This window comes from Lycium barbarum, chromosome 2 (assembly GCF_019175385.1).
Source record: "Lycium barbarum isolate Lr01 chromosome 2, ASM1917538v2, whole genome shotgun sequence".
NCBI classification, from domain to species: Eukaryota; Viridiplantae; Streptophyta; class Magnoliopsida; order Solanales; family Solanaceae; genus Lycium; species Lycium barbarum.
Window position 1 is genome coordinate 135,814,403 of NC_083338.1, and position 19,656 is coordinate 135,834,058.

The 19,656-nt window shown below is 36.1% G+C and overlaps 1 long non-coding RNA gene and 1 pseudogene across 1 annotated transcript; both read right to left on the minus strand.

Moving 5' to 3' along the window:
• Positions 1–9,564: 9,564 nt before the first annotated feature.
• On the minus strand, positions 9,565–19,234 carry LOC132627451 (sugar transport protein 5-like; annotated as a pseudogene).
• On the minus strand, positions 14,263–16,412 carry LOC132627452 (uncharacterized). The gene is made up of 2 exons (XR_009577874.1): positions 15,735–16,412; positions 14,263–14,679 (listed from the first exon to the last, which is right to left on the minus strand). It is a non-coding gene; the product is annotated as an uncharacterized LOC132627452 (long non-coding RNA).
• Positions 19,235–19,656: the final 422 nt, after the last annotated feature.

The following is a 19,656-nucleotide window of genomic DNA, read 5'->3' on the forward strand; positions in this document are numbered from 1 at the left end:
AAAGTAGTTAATTTTTAAAAGTAACTACTTTCACAAAATGACTATTTATGAAAATTGGCTACTTTCAAAAAGTGAATATTTTTAAAAAGTATCTACTTTCACAAAGTGGCTATTTTCTAAAAGTGACTAATTTTACAAAGTGACTATTTTCTTAAGTGACTACGTTTGCAAAATAACTATTTTTGAAAACTAGCTACTTCTCGCAAGTAATATTTTAAAAAAGCGACTACTTTTGTAAAGTTGTTATTTTTGAAAGTAACTTTCACACAAAGTGCCTAGTTTTGCAAAGTTAAGAGATAGGGTGGTGGTGGTAGGGTTGGGGGTAGGTGGTTATAGGGATGGGGATGGAGGTAATGAGAGGTGGTGGGGGTAGGAGGGCGTGGTTAAGTGGTGGGGGGTAATAGGGGTGGTTAGGTGGTGAGGTAGAGTGGGGGTAGTTTGGGTAGTGTATGGGGTGGGGAGTGGGGGTTCAGGGGTGGCAGGGTATGGGAAGGTCGAGGGGTAGGGGTGGGTTGGGTGGGTGGTGAGAAGACAATGAATTTGCAATGTTATTTGTGAAACTTGTTTTCTCTACTTTCATTAAGGAAGTCATTTTCCTCATTTTCAATGAACTTGTTTTTCTAGAGAAAATATTTTTCAAGACATTTTGACCAACCAAACATGGGAAAATTGGAAAACCCCATACCAAACTCACTCTAAATCTCAGTTTCCCGCACCAAAATCTAAATTCCAAACTCAAAGTTTGAAGAACAATGATTATTATGTACTTTAAAACCCAATACGGAAAAGGGTCAAAAATGCCCTTAATGTATTGGAAATGGTTCAAAATTGCCCTTTCCATCCACCTATTGGTTCATAAATGCCCTTTCCATCCACCTATTGGTTCATAAATGCCCTTAACGTTTGATTTTAGTCTAAAATTGCCCTTCCTTTTAACGGAAGATAATGTGGAATATATGAGCTTTTTCATTAAATACGTGACAAAATTGGTCCACATGTAATTAGACCCAGGCAATTCACAACCCAACCCATTAAGCCAAATCCGGTTTTAAAAAAAATAAAATCCAACACTTCATCCTCTTCATTGTATACCTTGCCAAACCCAATTTAATTTCTCCGGCGATTGGGATCATTGGTACTCACCCGAAGCTACTTTTTTCATTCCCAAATTTTAATCTTAATGTGCTTTTCTTTATCGGAGTATAGATTTGCCTCATTCAAATAAATAAGATATACACTTATTGGCTTTATGGAATTACTTTAGCAATAATATCTAATATCTATTTGGATTCTTTAAAATGCTTATGTTTGAGAATCGTATTTTTGTTCACTAAGGAAAAAGTTCCTTAAATATTTTTCGTTCTGTCCTCAATTGTGCTTATTATATGCCGATTTTCCGCTGCTGTTGCTGCTCTTTCTCAGCCTTCCACTTTAACTTGGTAACCACATGCTCGACGCTTAAACTCTAAACTCTTGTGTTTTTTAATTGGCTATAGCTTTCAGGTAGAAAGAGAATAGTTGGAAATTCAAATTAGAAATACCTATTGCCAGCAAGTGACTTACAATGACCAAAGAGAAGACCAAAAGTATGAAGTTTTATGGTCTGAAGAACTCTAAAATAGCAGTCAATGGTGAATGAAGAGGATGAAGTGTTGGTTTTTTTTTTTTAAACGAGGTTTGGGTTAATCGGTTGGGTTGTGAATGGATGGGGTCTAATTACATGTAGACCAATAAATTATTGCCACGTATTTAATGAAAAAGCTCATATAGTCCACATCATCTTCCATTAAAAGTAAGGGCAATTTTATAATAAAATCAAACGTTAAGGACATTTATGAACCAATAGGTGGATGGAAAAGGCATTTATGAACCAATAGGTGGATGGAAGATAATTTTGAACCATTTCCTATACGTTAAGGACTTTTTTGACCCTTTTCCGGACCCAATATCAGTAGCAATTCCAATTCAACAATGGGAATACTTTCAAATACATTCACCAATACAAAATCAGCTACTACAACAACGACAACATACCCAATGAAATCCCACAGTATGAGGTCTGGGGAGGGTAAAATGTACGCAGACCTTACCCCCATCCCAGAAGATAGAGAGGCTGTTTCTGAAAGACCCCCGGCTCAAGAGAAAAATGACGAGAAAAGGTCAGATAAGCACAAATAGTTCAAAGCAATATGAAAATGAAACTAACGAAAGCGAAAAAACCATGATAAAGCAGTATGAGAAAAAGAAGCAGTAGCTACCACAGATAAATATGATAATTGTGGTACAAGGAACAACATATAGTTGCACGAATCAAAGGACAAGAAAATGAAGATCAAAATTGTGATTACTAGTACGACGGGATGCATGGGACTACCTACTAGCCTTCTATCTTAATCTGAGTCCTCCATAGCCTTCTATCTAAGGTCAGGTCTTCGGTAAGCTGGAACTGCGCCATATCATGTCTTAGCACCTCTCCCCAATACTTCTTCGGCCTACCTCTACATCTTCTGAAACCGTCCATTACTAACTTCTCACATCTCCGCACTGGACATCCGTGCCTCTTCTCTTCACATGGACAAACCATCTCAGCGGCGCTTCCCGCATCTTCTCCTCCAGTGATGCCACTCCCACCTTATCTCAGATATCTTCATTCTTAATCCTATCTCGCCTGGTGTGCCCACACATCCATCGTAACATTCTCATTTTCGCAACTTTCATCTTCTGGACGTGCGAGTTCTTGACTGACCAGCACTCCGCCCCGCACAACAAAGTCGGTCTCACTACCACTTTGTAGAACTTGCTTTTAAGTTTTGGTGGCACCTTCTTATCACACAACACTCCTGAAGCGAGCCTCCATTTCATCCACCCTGCACCAATACGATGTGTGACATCATCGTCAATATCCCCATCTCCTTGTATAATAGTCCCAAGATACTTGAAACTTTCTTTCTACAAAATCAGCTACTACTATTTTTCGGAATGTTTAGGACACAAGTTGTTTCTCCAATGGCATGAAAATGAGGAGGAGAAATTGTAACGTAATCAACCACTAGTTGATAATTGACTTACCCCCTGTTTGGATGGTTGTTTCCCGTGGTTCATTAATGTATCGTTTTCTATGAAACCATGTTTGTTTCCATTGTTCTTAAAATTGTGTTGTATGGTGTTGTATAATCCCGTGGTTATATAACCATGAAAAGTTCAAAATTTGTAACCACGGATTTGGTGATTTTTGCGTGGTTACGTATTTTATTTCTCCATTATACCCTACCCACCTCCATCACACCCAAACCCACTCCACCCCCAACCCCATCTCTACCACCCTACCACCATTACAACCCCACCTACCCTACCCCTAACTCCACACCCACCCCACCACCACTCACCCCCGCTTACCCCCACCCCGACACCCACACTACCACCCACTACCCACCACCCCACCACTCCCACCTCTACCCCCCCCCCCCCCAACCAACCCCCCCACATCCCACCAACCCCCCAACCCACAACCCCCATCCCCACCCACCACCTACTTAGTTTTTAAAGTCCTATTTTACTCTTTATTTTAGTTTTATTAATATATATAAACTAGTTTGTAATTAATAGTCAAGGGTATTTTAGTAAACTTACATGTTTTTATACAATATCGTACCATCAAACCAAACAATAAAAATGTTACTAAATCACAATAAACGATACAGTCTATCCAAATGGTGTATTTATTAATATAGTACAATATAATACAATACAATATCATACTGTACATTAATGAACCACAGGAAACAGCCATCCAAACAGGGGCTTAGAGTAAGATTTTTTATTTACATTTGATAAGTTTTAAAAAAGACCTATAAGTTTGAATAATGCTAATAACGGCCTGCCTCACTTAATTCACATTCAACAATTTTCGAGATGCAAAATAAAGGGCAAAGAAAATGGAGTTGATTTCCAAAGTTAAAAACATTGGCGGTCAGTTCAAATGACCTATAAGTTTGAATAATGGGACAAGTGCACAAATTGCCCCTTGGAGGACCATTGTTTAAGAAATAGACTGAGTTTATAAAGTATATCAGGGCTCGTTTGGTACAAGGGATGAGAATAAATAATTTCGGGATTATATTTGAGATGAGTTTATTTCAGGTTTGGTTGGGATAAAATCACGATATAACTAATCCCGAAATCAATTATCCTACGATTGTAATGTTATTTTATTTCTATGTGTGTGATTGGGTTGTTGGGGGGGGGGGGGGGGTGCAGGAGTGGAATAACTAATCTCAGAATAAACTATTCCGTGATAACTTGTTTCCAACCAAATGACCCTGAAAATTTAACTACTTTAAATCGAATTCAAACATGTGAGACTAAAATTGAAAATTAAACTTATCTGTAAGTTTGAAATTTTAAACATACAATACCTAAATGCAATGAGTTAAGGGTGAAACGAATTGTTCTTTGACCGTAATTTCTTCATATGTCTTTTAAATATTTTAAGTTATTAATTATGGTGACTTACAATGCTTTTTGTGTAGCTTTCAAATATGTAAATTTTAATTCGAAAAATTTAAAGATTCTATGTTCAAACACATGATCAAATGTAAAAAGTTTGACTCTCGAAAAATGAAAAGTGTCAAACAAATTGGGACAAAGGGAGTATTTTTTTTTTTTAGTTTCCTACATTGAACTATTAGATGTGAGAGTTTTCTACCTAAACTATCAACCAACTAGTTAGCAAAACACATGTCAACTATCAGTTGTTCACTTTTCCTACTTGATAGTTTAGGGTTGAGATAGGAAAAATGAATAATTGATAGTTAAGGTGTGTTTTGCTAACTAGTTAGTGATAGTTTAGGTAGGAAACTATCACACATGATGGTTCATATAGAAATTTTTTTAAAAAAAAATTGGTTGTGTTTCTGACCTTTATCTCAAATGCAATTTCTTTTCACTCATAAAATTTTAATTTTTTTTCTTCAAATAAAATACATATCCAAATATAATTTTCAATTCAAAATTCCCCTCCCACACCCCCCCCCCCCCCCCCCCCCAAAATTAATGACCAATCGCGTCTTCAATAAAGTGGCTGAAAAAACGGAGAAGGTTTGACTTTTGAACTCATTTTCTTTTATGAAGTGGCAGGCTTTTTGTCATTGGATTATGTGTTCGACTGATTGAATGTTAATATATTATGTTATCAAAGTAGACCTCAGCTGACACGAGTATTGAATGAGGCCGGATGAAATGATGAATAACTTCTGGTTGAAGCTGAACAGAAATATGTAATTGAAGTTTAGCTTCATATAATATTTGGCTGTTACTCCAAACTGCTGGTAAGATCTGAATCTATATTGCAACAAGAGTTACCAGATAATCTTTAGTACTCGATATATCGTGGCAGAAAAGCATTTCCAGCAGTAATAATCCTTTCTTCAACTCAGATCACATCAAAATAAAGTTTGTTATGTACTACGAGATGTGTTATAAACTCTGTATATGCTGCTATCTTTGTGGAATATCCATAGAAGAAACTAAAACATCAACATGCTTCACAGTTTGTTGAATCCGGCCACCAGCAGCCATAAGAAAGCCACAACAAAGAGACACTAACAGTAACTTCACACAAATGTTATCATCCTAAAAGTTTCTATCAAAAGAAAATTAATACCTGCTCTCATTCACATCACATGAGAAGGTTATTTTAAATTCAAACCTAAACAAGGTACAATCATATGGTAGCCAAAAGTCATCCTTAAAATTGCAGCATCCAACTAGTAACCTAATGGAGGGTTACATACAACAGCTACAGATTATTTGCTTAAACAAAACAGTAGGGACCTGTTTCTTCCAAGTAAACAAAACAGAGAACCATGTCCAAGAATCTTGATGCTGTTGACAAAAGGTCGAAAAATAAAGCATTTCAAGAGCCTAATTATTATGAGAAAACGTGTGGTTTAATTTGTAGGTTTGGCAATCCTGACAGTTCGAGGAAAACAAAAGTTGCCAGGAATTCCAAGCACATATGCTACGTCTAGACTCTAGAGTGCAACAAACAAAGGCTATTAAGGAACCAAGCAACCATCATAACATTTGCAATGCCACAAGTTTAAAATTACATCTGCAGTAAATCAAAAGCTAAAATAAAAGCTATTTCTACTGTGTCAAAACAAAAAAAATCTTCCTGTCTGATCATGCTAACTCTTGGTAATCACATAATTTGTTGATGATCTTGATGATAAGTTTATGTATTTTATGTTTTGATGATTTGACAAACGGCTGAAACAACCGAGAGGGACCTAGTCTACTATTTGTTCTCTACACACTTTGTGCAGTACACAGCAACAGCTATAAAGCTGCGGTGCTAACTGCACACAAGTACAGCAGAGCTACTGCTGCGCCTTTATCTTAAGTCAAACGTGTGAGTGGTTTCCATCCTACCCATATGCTCCTAATATATAAACAACTTATTCCAACTCATTGGGCATCACTTGGAAAAACCTAGAATCATTCTAAATGTGGAGCCGTCACAACATTCTCCAAGTGTTCAAAACAAAGTTGACTACAAACTGAAGGACCAGATCCCGACAACTGAAGATTCAAATGTCCTCTAGTTTGTCTTAGGCTTTGTTCATGTTCTATAAATTGTAAACCTACTCTTCGTTAAGAAGCTATTTGTAGGTACTTTAAATTCTTAGTAGTTGTTAGGCAGTTTACCTTTCAAACTATTGAGTGGTACACTTCGCTAGAGTTAGACAAGGCGTATTAGTTGGTTTGACTAGAGTTAGTCAAACGGTTTTGTGTGCTTGGCTAAGGGTAGTCATAGCGTGTAGCTTACAATAGGTATATTGTAATGGTGAGGGATTTATGGAAGTTAAATTCCTAGATTGCAAGAGGTTGTAATATGAAGTTTGCTCGGTTAGTGGAGTTGAAATCCTACTGGGGTAGGTCGTGATTTTTAATCCCTTGAGCAAGGAGTTTTCCACGGTAAAGTTCTGTGTTCTTTACTTACTGCATTGCATAAGATAACTGGTAGACAATTAGGTCTCTTCATAATCTGTTTGGTAGACGCATAGCTTTTAACAAGTGGTATCAGAGTAGGTTCTTTCTAAAATGTTTTTCAAATGACTACACTATCAAACCCAGAGGAAGAACACTTAACTACAAAACCAACAAGAACCGATGAATCTAATATGGAATACTTCACTCGAAAGTTTCAAAGACTGGTCAAAAGGTCCAATCGCCCTAGCAAAAAGATTCCTTCTCACAAGCCAGCAATCCATGATTATGAGTCAATCTTTGCTCTCATGGCCAAGACAGATGCAGATGAAGACAGTGAGCAAGATAAGGCTAAAACAAATGAAGGAATTCGTAGATGGTACATGGACAGTGGATGTTCAAAGCACATGACCGGTAAAAAAGATGACTTCCTTTCACTCAAAGCCTTTTAATGTGGAAGTATGTCCTTTGGAAATGACAAAAAGGGGTACAATCTTAGAGTGGGTAATTTTGGAAGGACACTCTCTCATGCTATTGAAAATGTATACTATGTCAATGGCCTGAAAAATAGCCTGCTGAGTGTGTCCCAAATCTGTGACAAAGGAAATGAAGTAAAGTTTTTGTCATGCTCTTGCACTGTCGCAAATCTTTCTACAGGCAAAGTGGTGCTGATTGCTAAGAGATTCAAGAATGTATATGTTGCAGATTTTGGTCCTCAAAGTGAGAACGATCTCACATGTTTGAGCGCAACGGAAGATGACCCTGATCTTTGGCACAAAAGACTGGGGCATGCGAGCTATTCTCTACTTCACAAGCTTGCTGTGAAGGACCTGGTACGTAGATTACCAAAATAAAAATTCAAGGATCACAAGACTTGTGATTCTTACATAAAAGGGAAACAAGTGAGATCCTCTTTCAAACCAAAGAAGGAAGTTAGCACTTTGAGGCCATAGACCAATGAGAATTCTAAGTAGAGGAGGAAAGAAATACATCTTTGTGATTGTGGATGACTATTCCAGATATACATAGGCCCCATTTTTGAAATGCAAGGATGAAACATTTGTTGTGCTTATGCCTTCGTAAAACAGATTCAAGTAAAGCTTGGTGTACTGTTGTGAGCATAAGGTCTGGTACTGAATTTGAAAGTGCAAAATTTGACGAATTCTGTGCTGAAAATGGTATTAGTCATAACTTCTCCGCCCCTAGGACACCTCAACAAAATGGTGTTGTGGAGCAGAAAAACAGAACACTTGAAGATATGGCTAGAACGATACTGATAGCGAGTGGGGTGTCTAAAATTTTCTGGGTGGAAGCTGTCAGCACAACCTGTCACCTAATAAACAGATGCATGATCAGGTCTCTGCTCGAAAAAACTCCTTATGAGCTGTTAAATGGAAGAAAGCCCAAACTGACATACTTGCGAGCCTTCGGCTGCAAATGTTTTGTCCTAAACAATGGAAGGGAAGCACTGGGAAAATTTGACGCTAAAATTGGTGACGGTTTCTTTCTAGGTTACTCATCTCACAGTAAGGCATACAAGGTCTACAATAAAAGGACGCAATGTGTCGAGGAAAGTGTGCATGTGATCTTTGATGAATCAAACTCCCAAGAAAGCGTCAAGGATGCAAATGATGATGATGAAGATGGTAATGAGGCCATTGAGATATCAAACGGAAAAATGGAGTTGATGAATCAAATCAAACAAGTTGATGAAGCCGATGCTGATAGCCCCTCAAAAGGTGCAGAAGAACTTGATTCTCAAATCACTACTCTTGAAGCAGAACATATAGTGGCAGATGCTGTCTCAGGAACTCTTGAAACTGATCATGAGAGTAGAAGTCATGGGTCAATCAATGCAAATGATGGATCCAATACTTAGGAAGTTGGTCCTTGTACTTCTGCAATTCAAAGTTCCAAATGGAAGCACAAAGGATCTCATCCTCTTCACAATGTGATTACTCCCTTAGACTCAGGTATTCAAACTAGATCTTAGGCGAGAAATATGTTCACATTTTCTGCCTTTCTGTCCCAAATAGAGCCCGAGAATATCAAAGAAGCCTTAAAGGATGTTGATTGGATAGCTGCTATGCAAGAAGAGCTTCATCAATTTGAGAGAAATAAGGTGTGGCACCTGGTCCCCAGACCATCAGATAGAATAGTAATAAGGACCAGATGGATTTTTCGTAACAAACTTGATGAACTGGGCAATACTATCAGAAACAAGGCAATGCTAGTAGTTCAATGGTACAATCAAGAAGAAAGAATAGACTATGATGAAACGTTCGCTTCTATGGCTAGAATAGAGGAAATTAGGATTCTCATAGCATTTTCATCTCATATGGAATTCAAATGGACGTCAAAAGTGCCTTCTTGCACGAGTATCTGAAGGAGGAAGTCTTTGTCAAGCAACCTTCTGGCTTCAAAAATCATGAACATCCAGAGCATGTTTTCAAGCTGGATAAGGCATTATATGTTCTAAAGCAAGCTCCTCGAGCATCGTACGAAAGGTTGTCAAAGTTCCTTCTTGAAAATGGTTTTACCGGAGGAAAGATCAACAACACTCTATTTCTGAAAAAAAAGGAAATAGCCTGTTAATTGTGCAAGTCTATGTAGATGATATCATTTTTGGTGCCACAAAAAACTCCATGTGTGAAGAATTTGCAAAGCTCATGGGAAGTGAGATCGAGATGAGCATGATGGGGGAGCTAAATTTCTTTCTTGGTCTACAAGTCAAACAAAACTCCAAGGGGACTATGATTAGTCAATAGAAGTACCTCAAACAATCCAAGTACAAAAAATGATCACCTGAATACATGGTCACCCGACTAAACTCGGTATATTATGTATATAATTTGTAAAATATATCTAATATTAACTAAAGGAACACATGCTCAAACTAGACCAAATGGAGTAGTGGCTAAGTGCTACCTTTAATCCCTTAAGGTTGTGGGATCGAACCCTACTAAATGCACTTTGCGTCTTTTTTTTTTAATTCTAAGGTGAACTCATCCTCTTGAAATTCTGGATTTGCCTCTGCCCTTATGTTAGAATTCCTCTTTTAAGATCACAAAAGCAACTACAAACAAAGTTTTATTTTCAGCTTAACTTCTTTGCTTTGTCATTAAGGCTGATCTTTAACATACCTACCCCAAAACTAGTGGTTCTCCCACACTTGATGCATGGAATTCAAAGCAACACCTTTAGTCTCAGACATGAACATCACAATAAAAATGGTCATAACAGCAAACCAACTAGCAAAGAACAAGAAAGCCCCATACTTGAAGTGACAAAGTATGGCCAAGAATGTTTGAGGCACAAATGTGGTGGCAAAGTTCACGACCACACTTGTGCTCTGCCCAGTTGATCAAATGTTCATGGGATATATTTCGCTTGGAATGAACCAACTTAAAGGACCCCATGACCAACCAAAACCAAAAGCATAGATACACACCAGGGCGAGTACTAAGGCAGCATATTGGTTGCTAATATGTTTGCTTCCATTTTCACCTATTGAAGCTGCTAGTGTAGAAGCAATTGCTACTTTCACCAACATTAATCCAATGATATAATTAGCATAAGGATCTGAGCTATATATACGGACAATATAAAGTTGTTTTGCATTATTAATCTAATTTAACCTGTTATAGCAAGCTAATTACTCTACGTTTGTGGTTGCAAGATCAGACTTGTTGTGAGAAGTCACTTGTTATTGCAAGTCAATTTAACTTGATAATGTAAGAGAATTATGCACTACACTAAATAAAAGTTAAACTCTTTGCGTACTTATATACTTGGACCCTTAATAAGACCTTAACGAATTGCACTTTAATTAATTCCGTGTGCTTCTATTTTTCAGGTCACCTTATTTGGCTTGTTGTAGAAAAAAAAGGTTAATTACAACCCAATACCTTTGGGTGATCTAGCTTACAAAATAGCCAGCAAATGTTTAGGTTTTACATACTTATACTTAAATATACATATTCTATATTACAATATACATATACTATAAGTATAATATACATATCGGTCTATAGGTTTTGTATATTTGGGCTACTGTCAGTAATTAAGTTTGTCCAAAGGGACATAAATGAAAGGATCCCTAGAAAAAATTTAAACATTGTCAATGTATAGAACTTAAACTCATCAACTAATTATTTAGGGCGAGATTTATCTTGGATTGTTTATGTGTATAACGAGTTGTGCCAGTTATTTATCTAGTTAAAGCATGCACCTGGAAGATGAGCATTTGTACGGAGCCTATATGAAGAGAAATCTCTGAACAAACCGATCAACAATACCAGTAGACACAAGGATTGAACTAGGATTGACTACTTCAAGAATCACAACACTCAGTAGAGCCGAGTTATTTCCTAAACCTACTGATCGAAAAAGCACATATGTATGCAATGATATTAATACCACTCATTTGCTGGAAAAATGGTATGGCAATGGACATGACCAAATGAGGCCGACATTGTCTCTTAAAGATTGTCACAAAAGGCTCTTCCTGAGAAGCTCTTGCAATTTCACAAGACTTAATAAGATTAGCTAACTCAGCTTTAATTTCAGTGTTGTTATTGGTTCCTCAAACTTTTTCCAGAGATTGCTTTGCCTGCTCCAATTTTCCTCGCTCAACTAGGCTGCTAGGTGTGTTGGAAATGAGAAGTGCACCTGTGCCCAAGGTGTGGTCATAAAATGAGATAAAAATTATGGAAGCTCGTGATTCAAATCTAGTCAAATATATAAAATGCAGGGCTGGCTCAAGGGCAAGGAAATTGAAGCATTTGCTTTAGGACTCAAAAGTAAAGGTCCCATACTAAAGGATAGGTGACTATTTTTCGTATGACTAAGCTTTAATGGGCAGAAATACACAATATATGTGCCAGAGGGATGTAGCAAGAAAATAGTAGAGGTGTTCGCAAATTAACCCTGACACCACCATTATTTTTTTTTTTAACAAAAGAATGAGAAGTGCACCTATGGTCATTGTTGCGGCTGGAACTATTGCTAGGCCGACGGAAAGGCGCCATCCCCAGCTGAGCTTAGAGGTGCCATAGTTTATGCAATTTGCAGCAACAACACCAAGGCCTATGAAGAATTGGAAGCCTGTGCTGAATGCACTACGCCATTTTGAAGGTGCCATTTTTGATAGGTATCTGAGCTCAGATGTCCGCTCGTCTGGCAAGTTGGCAGCAAGCACTTCCTCCCCTCTTTGTGTGGAAAAGCTTCTGAAAGCCTATTAGTTAGTATTAGTAAAAACAAGAGTAGCCTTCAAATACATGCACAAATATTATGATGGAATACCGTAATCTATAGATAATATAAAGCTAGGCATAGACAAGGTGACATGACACCTCTCTATGGCCACCATTCCTATTTATCCTTTTTCTCATTTTTTTGACATTTCTCCTATTTTTCATGCTATTAAAATAAATGCAAAATTCATCTCTTAAAACAATTCTTAACCGGCTTTACTCACATTTTGCAATTACTCAATATTAACTATCATAATTACGGCAGTTACCCAATAAAATAAAAGTTTGAAAGACATTCTTCAAAACATTTTTCCCATCTTCCTCTTATTTACATGAACCCATAGATGTAGTTAAAAGTTATGTTTGATCTTCTGCAAATATAGTGAACTGATAGTCTCTTCTCTCCCCAAATGAAAGAACCTATTCTTAACCAATGTATTTGTTGGCAAAAAATTCTTAAGAAAGTGACACAAAAATATCGGCGAAATCTCCATCATTGAGATGCCAGTGGGAGCGGCCGAATGCGGAGGTGGATGCGAGACTCGTCCAACGGAAGTAGCAGGTGCGGATAACATTGTAAGATTGAGAGCAACGACTTCTATGTCATTCTACATTTTACGTGAGAATTATGAGCACAAGGTAGACCTGGAACATACCATTCCTTTTGTATATATAACATTCAAGATGATTGTTAAATGATAATAATGCTTATCACCGAATTCGTAGTTATCAGAGTTACTGAGTCCACAACTAAATATTTATAATCCAAATAGAGGGTCTAGAAAGTTATTGGGTTCATCCGAACACGTAATTAATACTTTCCCTCCGCAAGTCCACCGTTGGTAAAATTGTTTTTTGTTTTGTTTCTTCATTTTAGTTTAGTTTTCAGTGAACAACACCTTATTTATAGTGCTATACTCCATTTTAACTGAGTCAAGTGGAGTACAACATGTTGGTGATTCCTAATTATTTAACTTAAGGAGTCGTCACCTAATTAATTTAACAGTGAATTAGAACACCTAATTATTAACTAAATATTGCTAAACTAAACTCCAATTTTAAAGGTCTTACTAACCTAACAAATTCTAGGTAAGGGTTCTAAATATCCGTTAAAAATAAACCCTCAGGGGTTGGCCTGGTGGTAATTGGCTTGAGCCTTGGGGTTTGCTCCCTTTCAAGGTCTCAAGTTCGAAACCCACTGGGTGCAAACAATTTCTGAGGGCCATCGGACTGAGGTAAAACCCTGAATTACCCGTGGTGCACTTGCGAGAAACTCCTTGCCGAGGGCCTGTGCACCCCCGGGATTAGTCGGGGCTCAAAGAGACCCGGACACCCGGTGCTTAATCAAAAAAAATATATATATATATATCCGTTAAAAATACAGTTACCGACCAAACTTAGGTTATGAAATTGTGACAAAATAGTGCTTAATATTGTATAAGTAATATAAAAAAAGTATTCCTACTAAGTATATAGGTCATTAAAGTAGAAAACCTTGCAACTAATAACATGATGAACTTTTAGACTTAAACAAAGCGCTGAAAACTTTCAGGAAGTAGTAAACCATAAAAAAGCTTTTCAAAATCACGTTTGTATGCCATATTTATTTTCGTCCTTTTATTTTCAAAGAAAAAGGACTCAGCCGATCACAACATTATGCATGGAATTAAATTCTTAAAGTAACTATTTTAAAGAAGTTTAGTAGATCTGGATTTGAGTTGGAAATATATCATATGAACTGTTAAAGGATCTTGAAATCTGCACTTGTCTCAAAACAGGGTAGAGAAGATGCAATCTTTAGAATAAAATGATCCAGTGATGCCAAAAATACTCCATTTGATTAGCTTCTTAAAATTCCAAGTTTGATCTTAATTATCAAAAGCGACCTTTATATCAGAATACGAAAAGCTGTTTTGTTAAAAATAAAAATTCTGTTGGCACTTGTTCGACAATGAACATATAAAAAATTTCACCATAACAAAAGCATCTTTTATTAACTTAAAGGAAGCTATTTAAATTCTGGAAAACCAATTTGTAATCAGTCCAAGAACCAAATCATGTTTGCTTCTTTGCAATACACCAGTGATAAAAAAAAAGTTACTATCTATATAAAGATCGGCTACCAATATGAAAAGAGGAAAAAAAAAATAAGCTACTGGTTTTCCCACATAACAACTACCCTTTTTAAGTTAATACTAGCACTGGTCCTATAATTATATTAAGAGAATCAAGAACAAGCTAGAAACATTAAAAAAAAAAAACAAGTTTGTCACAGAACCCAATAAAGGCAAAACTAGAACATAAGTAAATAAGTGACAGAGGCTTCATCGCCCATCATTCTGCTTGGAGGTATAGTGGGAGTGAAAGGGGCAAAGAAGGTGTAAATGCAGGTCTTCGGCTTAGCGGCAGCCATATTGAGTCTCAATACGAGACTCTTTGTTGCATCGGATGCATTACATGTAAAAAAGAAAGAGTGAAGATTAGCGAGACAGCTTATGCAAAATATATTCACAATACATTTTTGGATAAGAACTGATAAAAGAATTCATGAAAGAAATGCTACAGGAAATGAATTACATCTAATAAAGAAAAGTGTTCAATTTTTTATCCAAGTTCCATCTTAAATGATTTGTAACCTTAATCAAAGTATTGAAAAGACACATGCATTCTACATCACAGTGAGGTAATGAAACCATATTAATACACTTAAAGGGATATATTAGCACATGAACTTTGAATCTCAACATGGCAACTTGAATAGTATACATGATCAGTAAGAGAGAAAAAATCATACACCACTTCAGTCATTTCTACGCGGCGAAATCTGAATCATGATTACCTTCGATTAGGGAGAACTTATAATATTTAGTAAACCATTATTAGCTAACAAATCTATTAGTTATAAACTTGGAAGGCACATTTTGAATATTTTTCATGTAAGAGGGATGTCTCTTTTAATTCAAATGACACGCTGCTAAAGAACACCAAGCAAGCTCAGCGATTTTATATTTTAATAAACAGAACTGGAATGTAATTTTCTCACAAAAATTCTAAAAACACAGGGGCATAAGCATGACTCACTATATACAAACACATTTTCCAGAAGCAATAAGTATTCTTTAAATAAGTAAAGAAAAGGTACTAATGTATATCCTAATATGGACAACAACTAAACACATACAGAAGAGCATTTTTAACTGGAAAGAAAAGAAATTTCTCGTGCTTTTATATAACAGTGAAAAATAAATAAAATCTTAAAGCCATGTTTTCAAGTAAAAAGGAAGTATAAGGTAAGACTATTAATCCTAAGAAAAAGCACCAGCCACCATCAAAAGACAAAACGAACCTCCTATTTTAATACATCCGGCATATGAGAAACAACATGAAATGAAAAGCACTTGAAACACATAAGAAAAAAAGAATCATGAACACATATTAAGGATCTGAGTGAAAATGAAAAAAGAGAAAAAAGAAAGGAATAGCACTGACCTTTCTCGAGTGCAGTGAACTAGAGCTTTTAGGTCCCGGATCCACACTCAAAAGATGACGAGCCCTAACACTCTTAGATTAACCAAAAGTTTCAAACAGAAAGGTGAAATATAATAGTTTAGAGTGATATGCGGCTGTTTTTCATTTAAAGTGAGATGTAGCGGTTGTTCAACCCACTCAAATGAATGCCAAAGGGTGATATTTATAGCTGCGAGCTAGGGTTCTTCTTCTACATTTTTTGGGCGGGATTTTAGGCATAATTTGGGGTTTCAAAATGGACTAATTGGCGTAGGTTTGCAGCAACATTGAAGAGAAAGGAAAAGGGGACAGAGGTCTTGATGCCGAAAATGGCGAAAAACAAGAGAAATCAAATTGTATAGCTTTTGCCTTGCTTGGTTCTATTGCAGAAAAGAGGAAAGAAATTTGAATCCTTTTGTCAGCCATCTCTGAATCGTCCTTTTTATCTTCACAGAGGTTTACTCGTAATGTACATACAATATCTGATTTTCGATGTAGAGGTCAAACTTTATCAAAAAATGGAGAAGGAAACAAAATATTTTCTGCCATAGCAGAGAGAGGGGCGCGGCTATGAGGCTCAAAAAAATGAAAACCTAGAATATCTTAGGGCATCAAGGGTGTAATGGGCATTTCGCTTGGGTTGAGTGAGGGTAAAATAGATCATTCCATAAAAATTAGGAACCTAGGGTTTAATACTTAAATTCACCAGCCAACCAGAGAGAGACACGTGGAAGGCGTGTGTTGGACCTGGTAGGTGTGTGAGCAGCGTATGGAGCATGTGGGAGGGGCGGGGGGGCGTGTGTTTGTGACCGTTTGGCACTTATGTGGTGCTAACGGGGCACTCGCCTGGCGTCCACATGGCAAGGAGGGTATGTAAATGGACTGTGTGGACTGAGCTCTTCTTTGGGTTATTATTGGTCAAATTAAGGATCAGATTTTATATGAATTGACTAGTATCAAGTCTTTTATCTTGGACTTAAGATTCTTTCTTCCTTATATTTATTTGAGCTCCTAAATTAAGATTAAAGACACTCTTTATTTAATTATAAATTAACATGTATCAAAATATTACTTAATAAAAAAATATTTATTAGTACTCAATAAAAAATAAAATTATATGATATCGTAATAGTTGCGCGATAATATTTATAAAATTTAAAAGTAAGTAAATGCTATTGTCTAATTGTATACAATAAATGCAATGTGTAAGATGCTAAAAATGATCATGACGATTATAATATTAAGTGATGGCAATATAATGAAAATAATAATAATAATAATAATAATAATAATAATAATAATAATAATAATAATAATAACGGTAATAATAATGATAATAGCCAATGATTATAGTTGGATAATTAAGAACAACGATATTAATAGAAAGCTAGTAATTGTGATAAATATAAATAACTGTTCTTAAGTTGTCAAAAATATTAGAAGCGCAAATAAATATTTTGGAAGAAAGGCGGGACAAAATTGGGTGTTAACATATAGTACTCCAAAAGAATGTTCATAAGTTGTTGCTCTGTTAATGTTATTAAAGCATCGGCTTTCATTAGGCAAAATAATGTTTATACGTCACAAATATGAATGTTAAAGGAACTCTTCATTTCTATGCTAGATGCAAAGGGGCTTGCAGAGATGGTGATGAAAGAATCTTTGCATAAGGTTGAAATCGAGCTTAAGGTGGCCTTTTAGCGACTTAAATAACGGGTAACCATGATACCTTTTTATGTTCACGACTCTTCTTAAGTAGTATTTGTTTTTTCTCCCTTACATAGATGTCGGAACAATATACCAACATTATGATGTTTCTTTTCGTGATTTTTGTAGGCACCTACCATGGATCAGAGGAGGTTGAAAAGTGACATTATCACTCATGAGACACTCCGGGAAATTTACTTATACGATTTAAATTGGTGTTTTGATATTCAACCTAGAATGTTTCTTACAATTTTCCATCAAATAATTTTATACATAATGTTATAATATTAATACTTAGTCATATTTTAATGACCGCGCGAAGCGCGGACAAGTACACTAGTTAAATTTACTTCCAAACTATGTCTCCTTTGTTCCTTTACTGCTTTACATGATGATCAAACATACAGATGGTAAATACTTTTTTTATTAAAATATAAAGCATGCATGTTCTTGAATCTCTTCATTTTAATGTAAATCCTTACATTGAAGTTTCATTTTTATCAATAAGTTAATTTGAATCAAAATAATGCTTTTAACTAAATAATGACTGGCGATGTAAACAATTTTCACACTATATCAGATTATTTATTTTACTTACCAAAATAAGATTACTAGACTATGTTTTGCTACCTGGTTAGTAAAGCCGACACCAAAGCTTGGCAAAATGCGACCACAGATGAGCATAGAAATGTTTTGAGCAGCACCATTGATAAGAGCACCAGCAAAGAAAGGGCAACCTCCTACTATCATTATGTTTCTCCGTCCTATGGCTGCCATGAGACGACCAGCTACGAGAGGCGCAACCAAGCCAGCTATATAGAGTGATGAAGTGAAGACTTTAAAACCTCACTGTCGTATACACAATACATGTTTACTTCAGCACCAGCAGATGCTGCCTTCTTCAGTATTGATGGGAAGAATTCAAGGAATGGCTTCATTGTTTTCACTCCTCCTGATGTACAAATTAAGTCTCTGTGTACAGCATAGACATTATGATCACGTCTTGAAATGGTTAGTGTTTATTTCACGTATGTGAAATAGTTTTGTAACTTTAATGTTATAGTAGGTAAAGTTTTGTAAAGATATGACACTTGAGCCTAATTAAACCCCAAAAGCTAGCTCATAGGGGCAGGATTGCTCAAGTCCATATAAGCAGATCACCAGTCCATTCCCCAACCAATGTGTTACTCTAGCAAGTTCAAGTGATCATACATGAAATTAACCCTCACGATGTCCTTTTTGTTCATTTATTTATTTCTAATTTGTACACCAGTCTGAAGTACACAAACGAATGGGACGATGTCTAGCCATTGGCTTTGATAATATCCTAGAAATTTTCTTTCCAAAATAATTAGTACTGTATATCTTCTTTCCTTGAACATGAAAGATTGCATAATATAAGTCACTTCTCCCTGTTAATAGGCAATTTTCTATGACTCTTACAAATTCACAATTTTGGATTCACTGGCTCGAAAAGAAATGCTCAGAAAGTTCCATTTTAAACTGCTTATCGGAAAACAAAATGAGTTTTTGAGTGCACATACATTCTACGATTACCAGTTGTTTCAACACCAGAAAACTGGAACTTGATCAGTCTAATAAAATGGACAATGAAAAAGAAAAGAAGTATATTTATCTGAAATTCCAATATCAAATTCGAAAATGAGGCCGCTTGATGCAGTAACAATGCTAGTAATGACAACCGCAAATGTTATCTTCCTATTAAAGCGGTTATCGCTAACTGGTCCATCAACAGCCATGCCGTCAATTTCCATTTTTCCTTCTCAGTTCTCAACTACTTGAAGAGATCTAAAACAAAGTATTCTACTTCCAATATGGGTCTATATATAGAGTGGCTTCACATAAATGAACATAAAGTTATCCACTAAAGTAGGCACGGAATTTCCAATTAATGGCATATTGAAACAGAACATGTGCCTCCTCAATAAATAAAAAGTCACAAGTTTAGACGTTTTAAACTTTGTTATAAATGGAAGTGATTAAGGAATTTTACCTCTTCAACTTCCTCTTCTATGTAGCAATGCATGAGAAGGGTAGGTAAAAGGAGTAAAGGCTTAATTAATACTTCAATTCTTAGTGGTTCTTACAGTTGGAATAGTTGGGACGAATGATGTAAGGTTAATTATCCAATTTCTGAAATTATTAAAAAAATGATAAATTTTAGCTGTGTTAAATC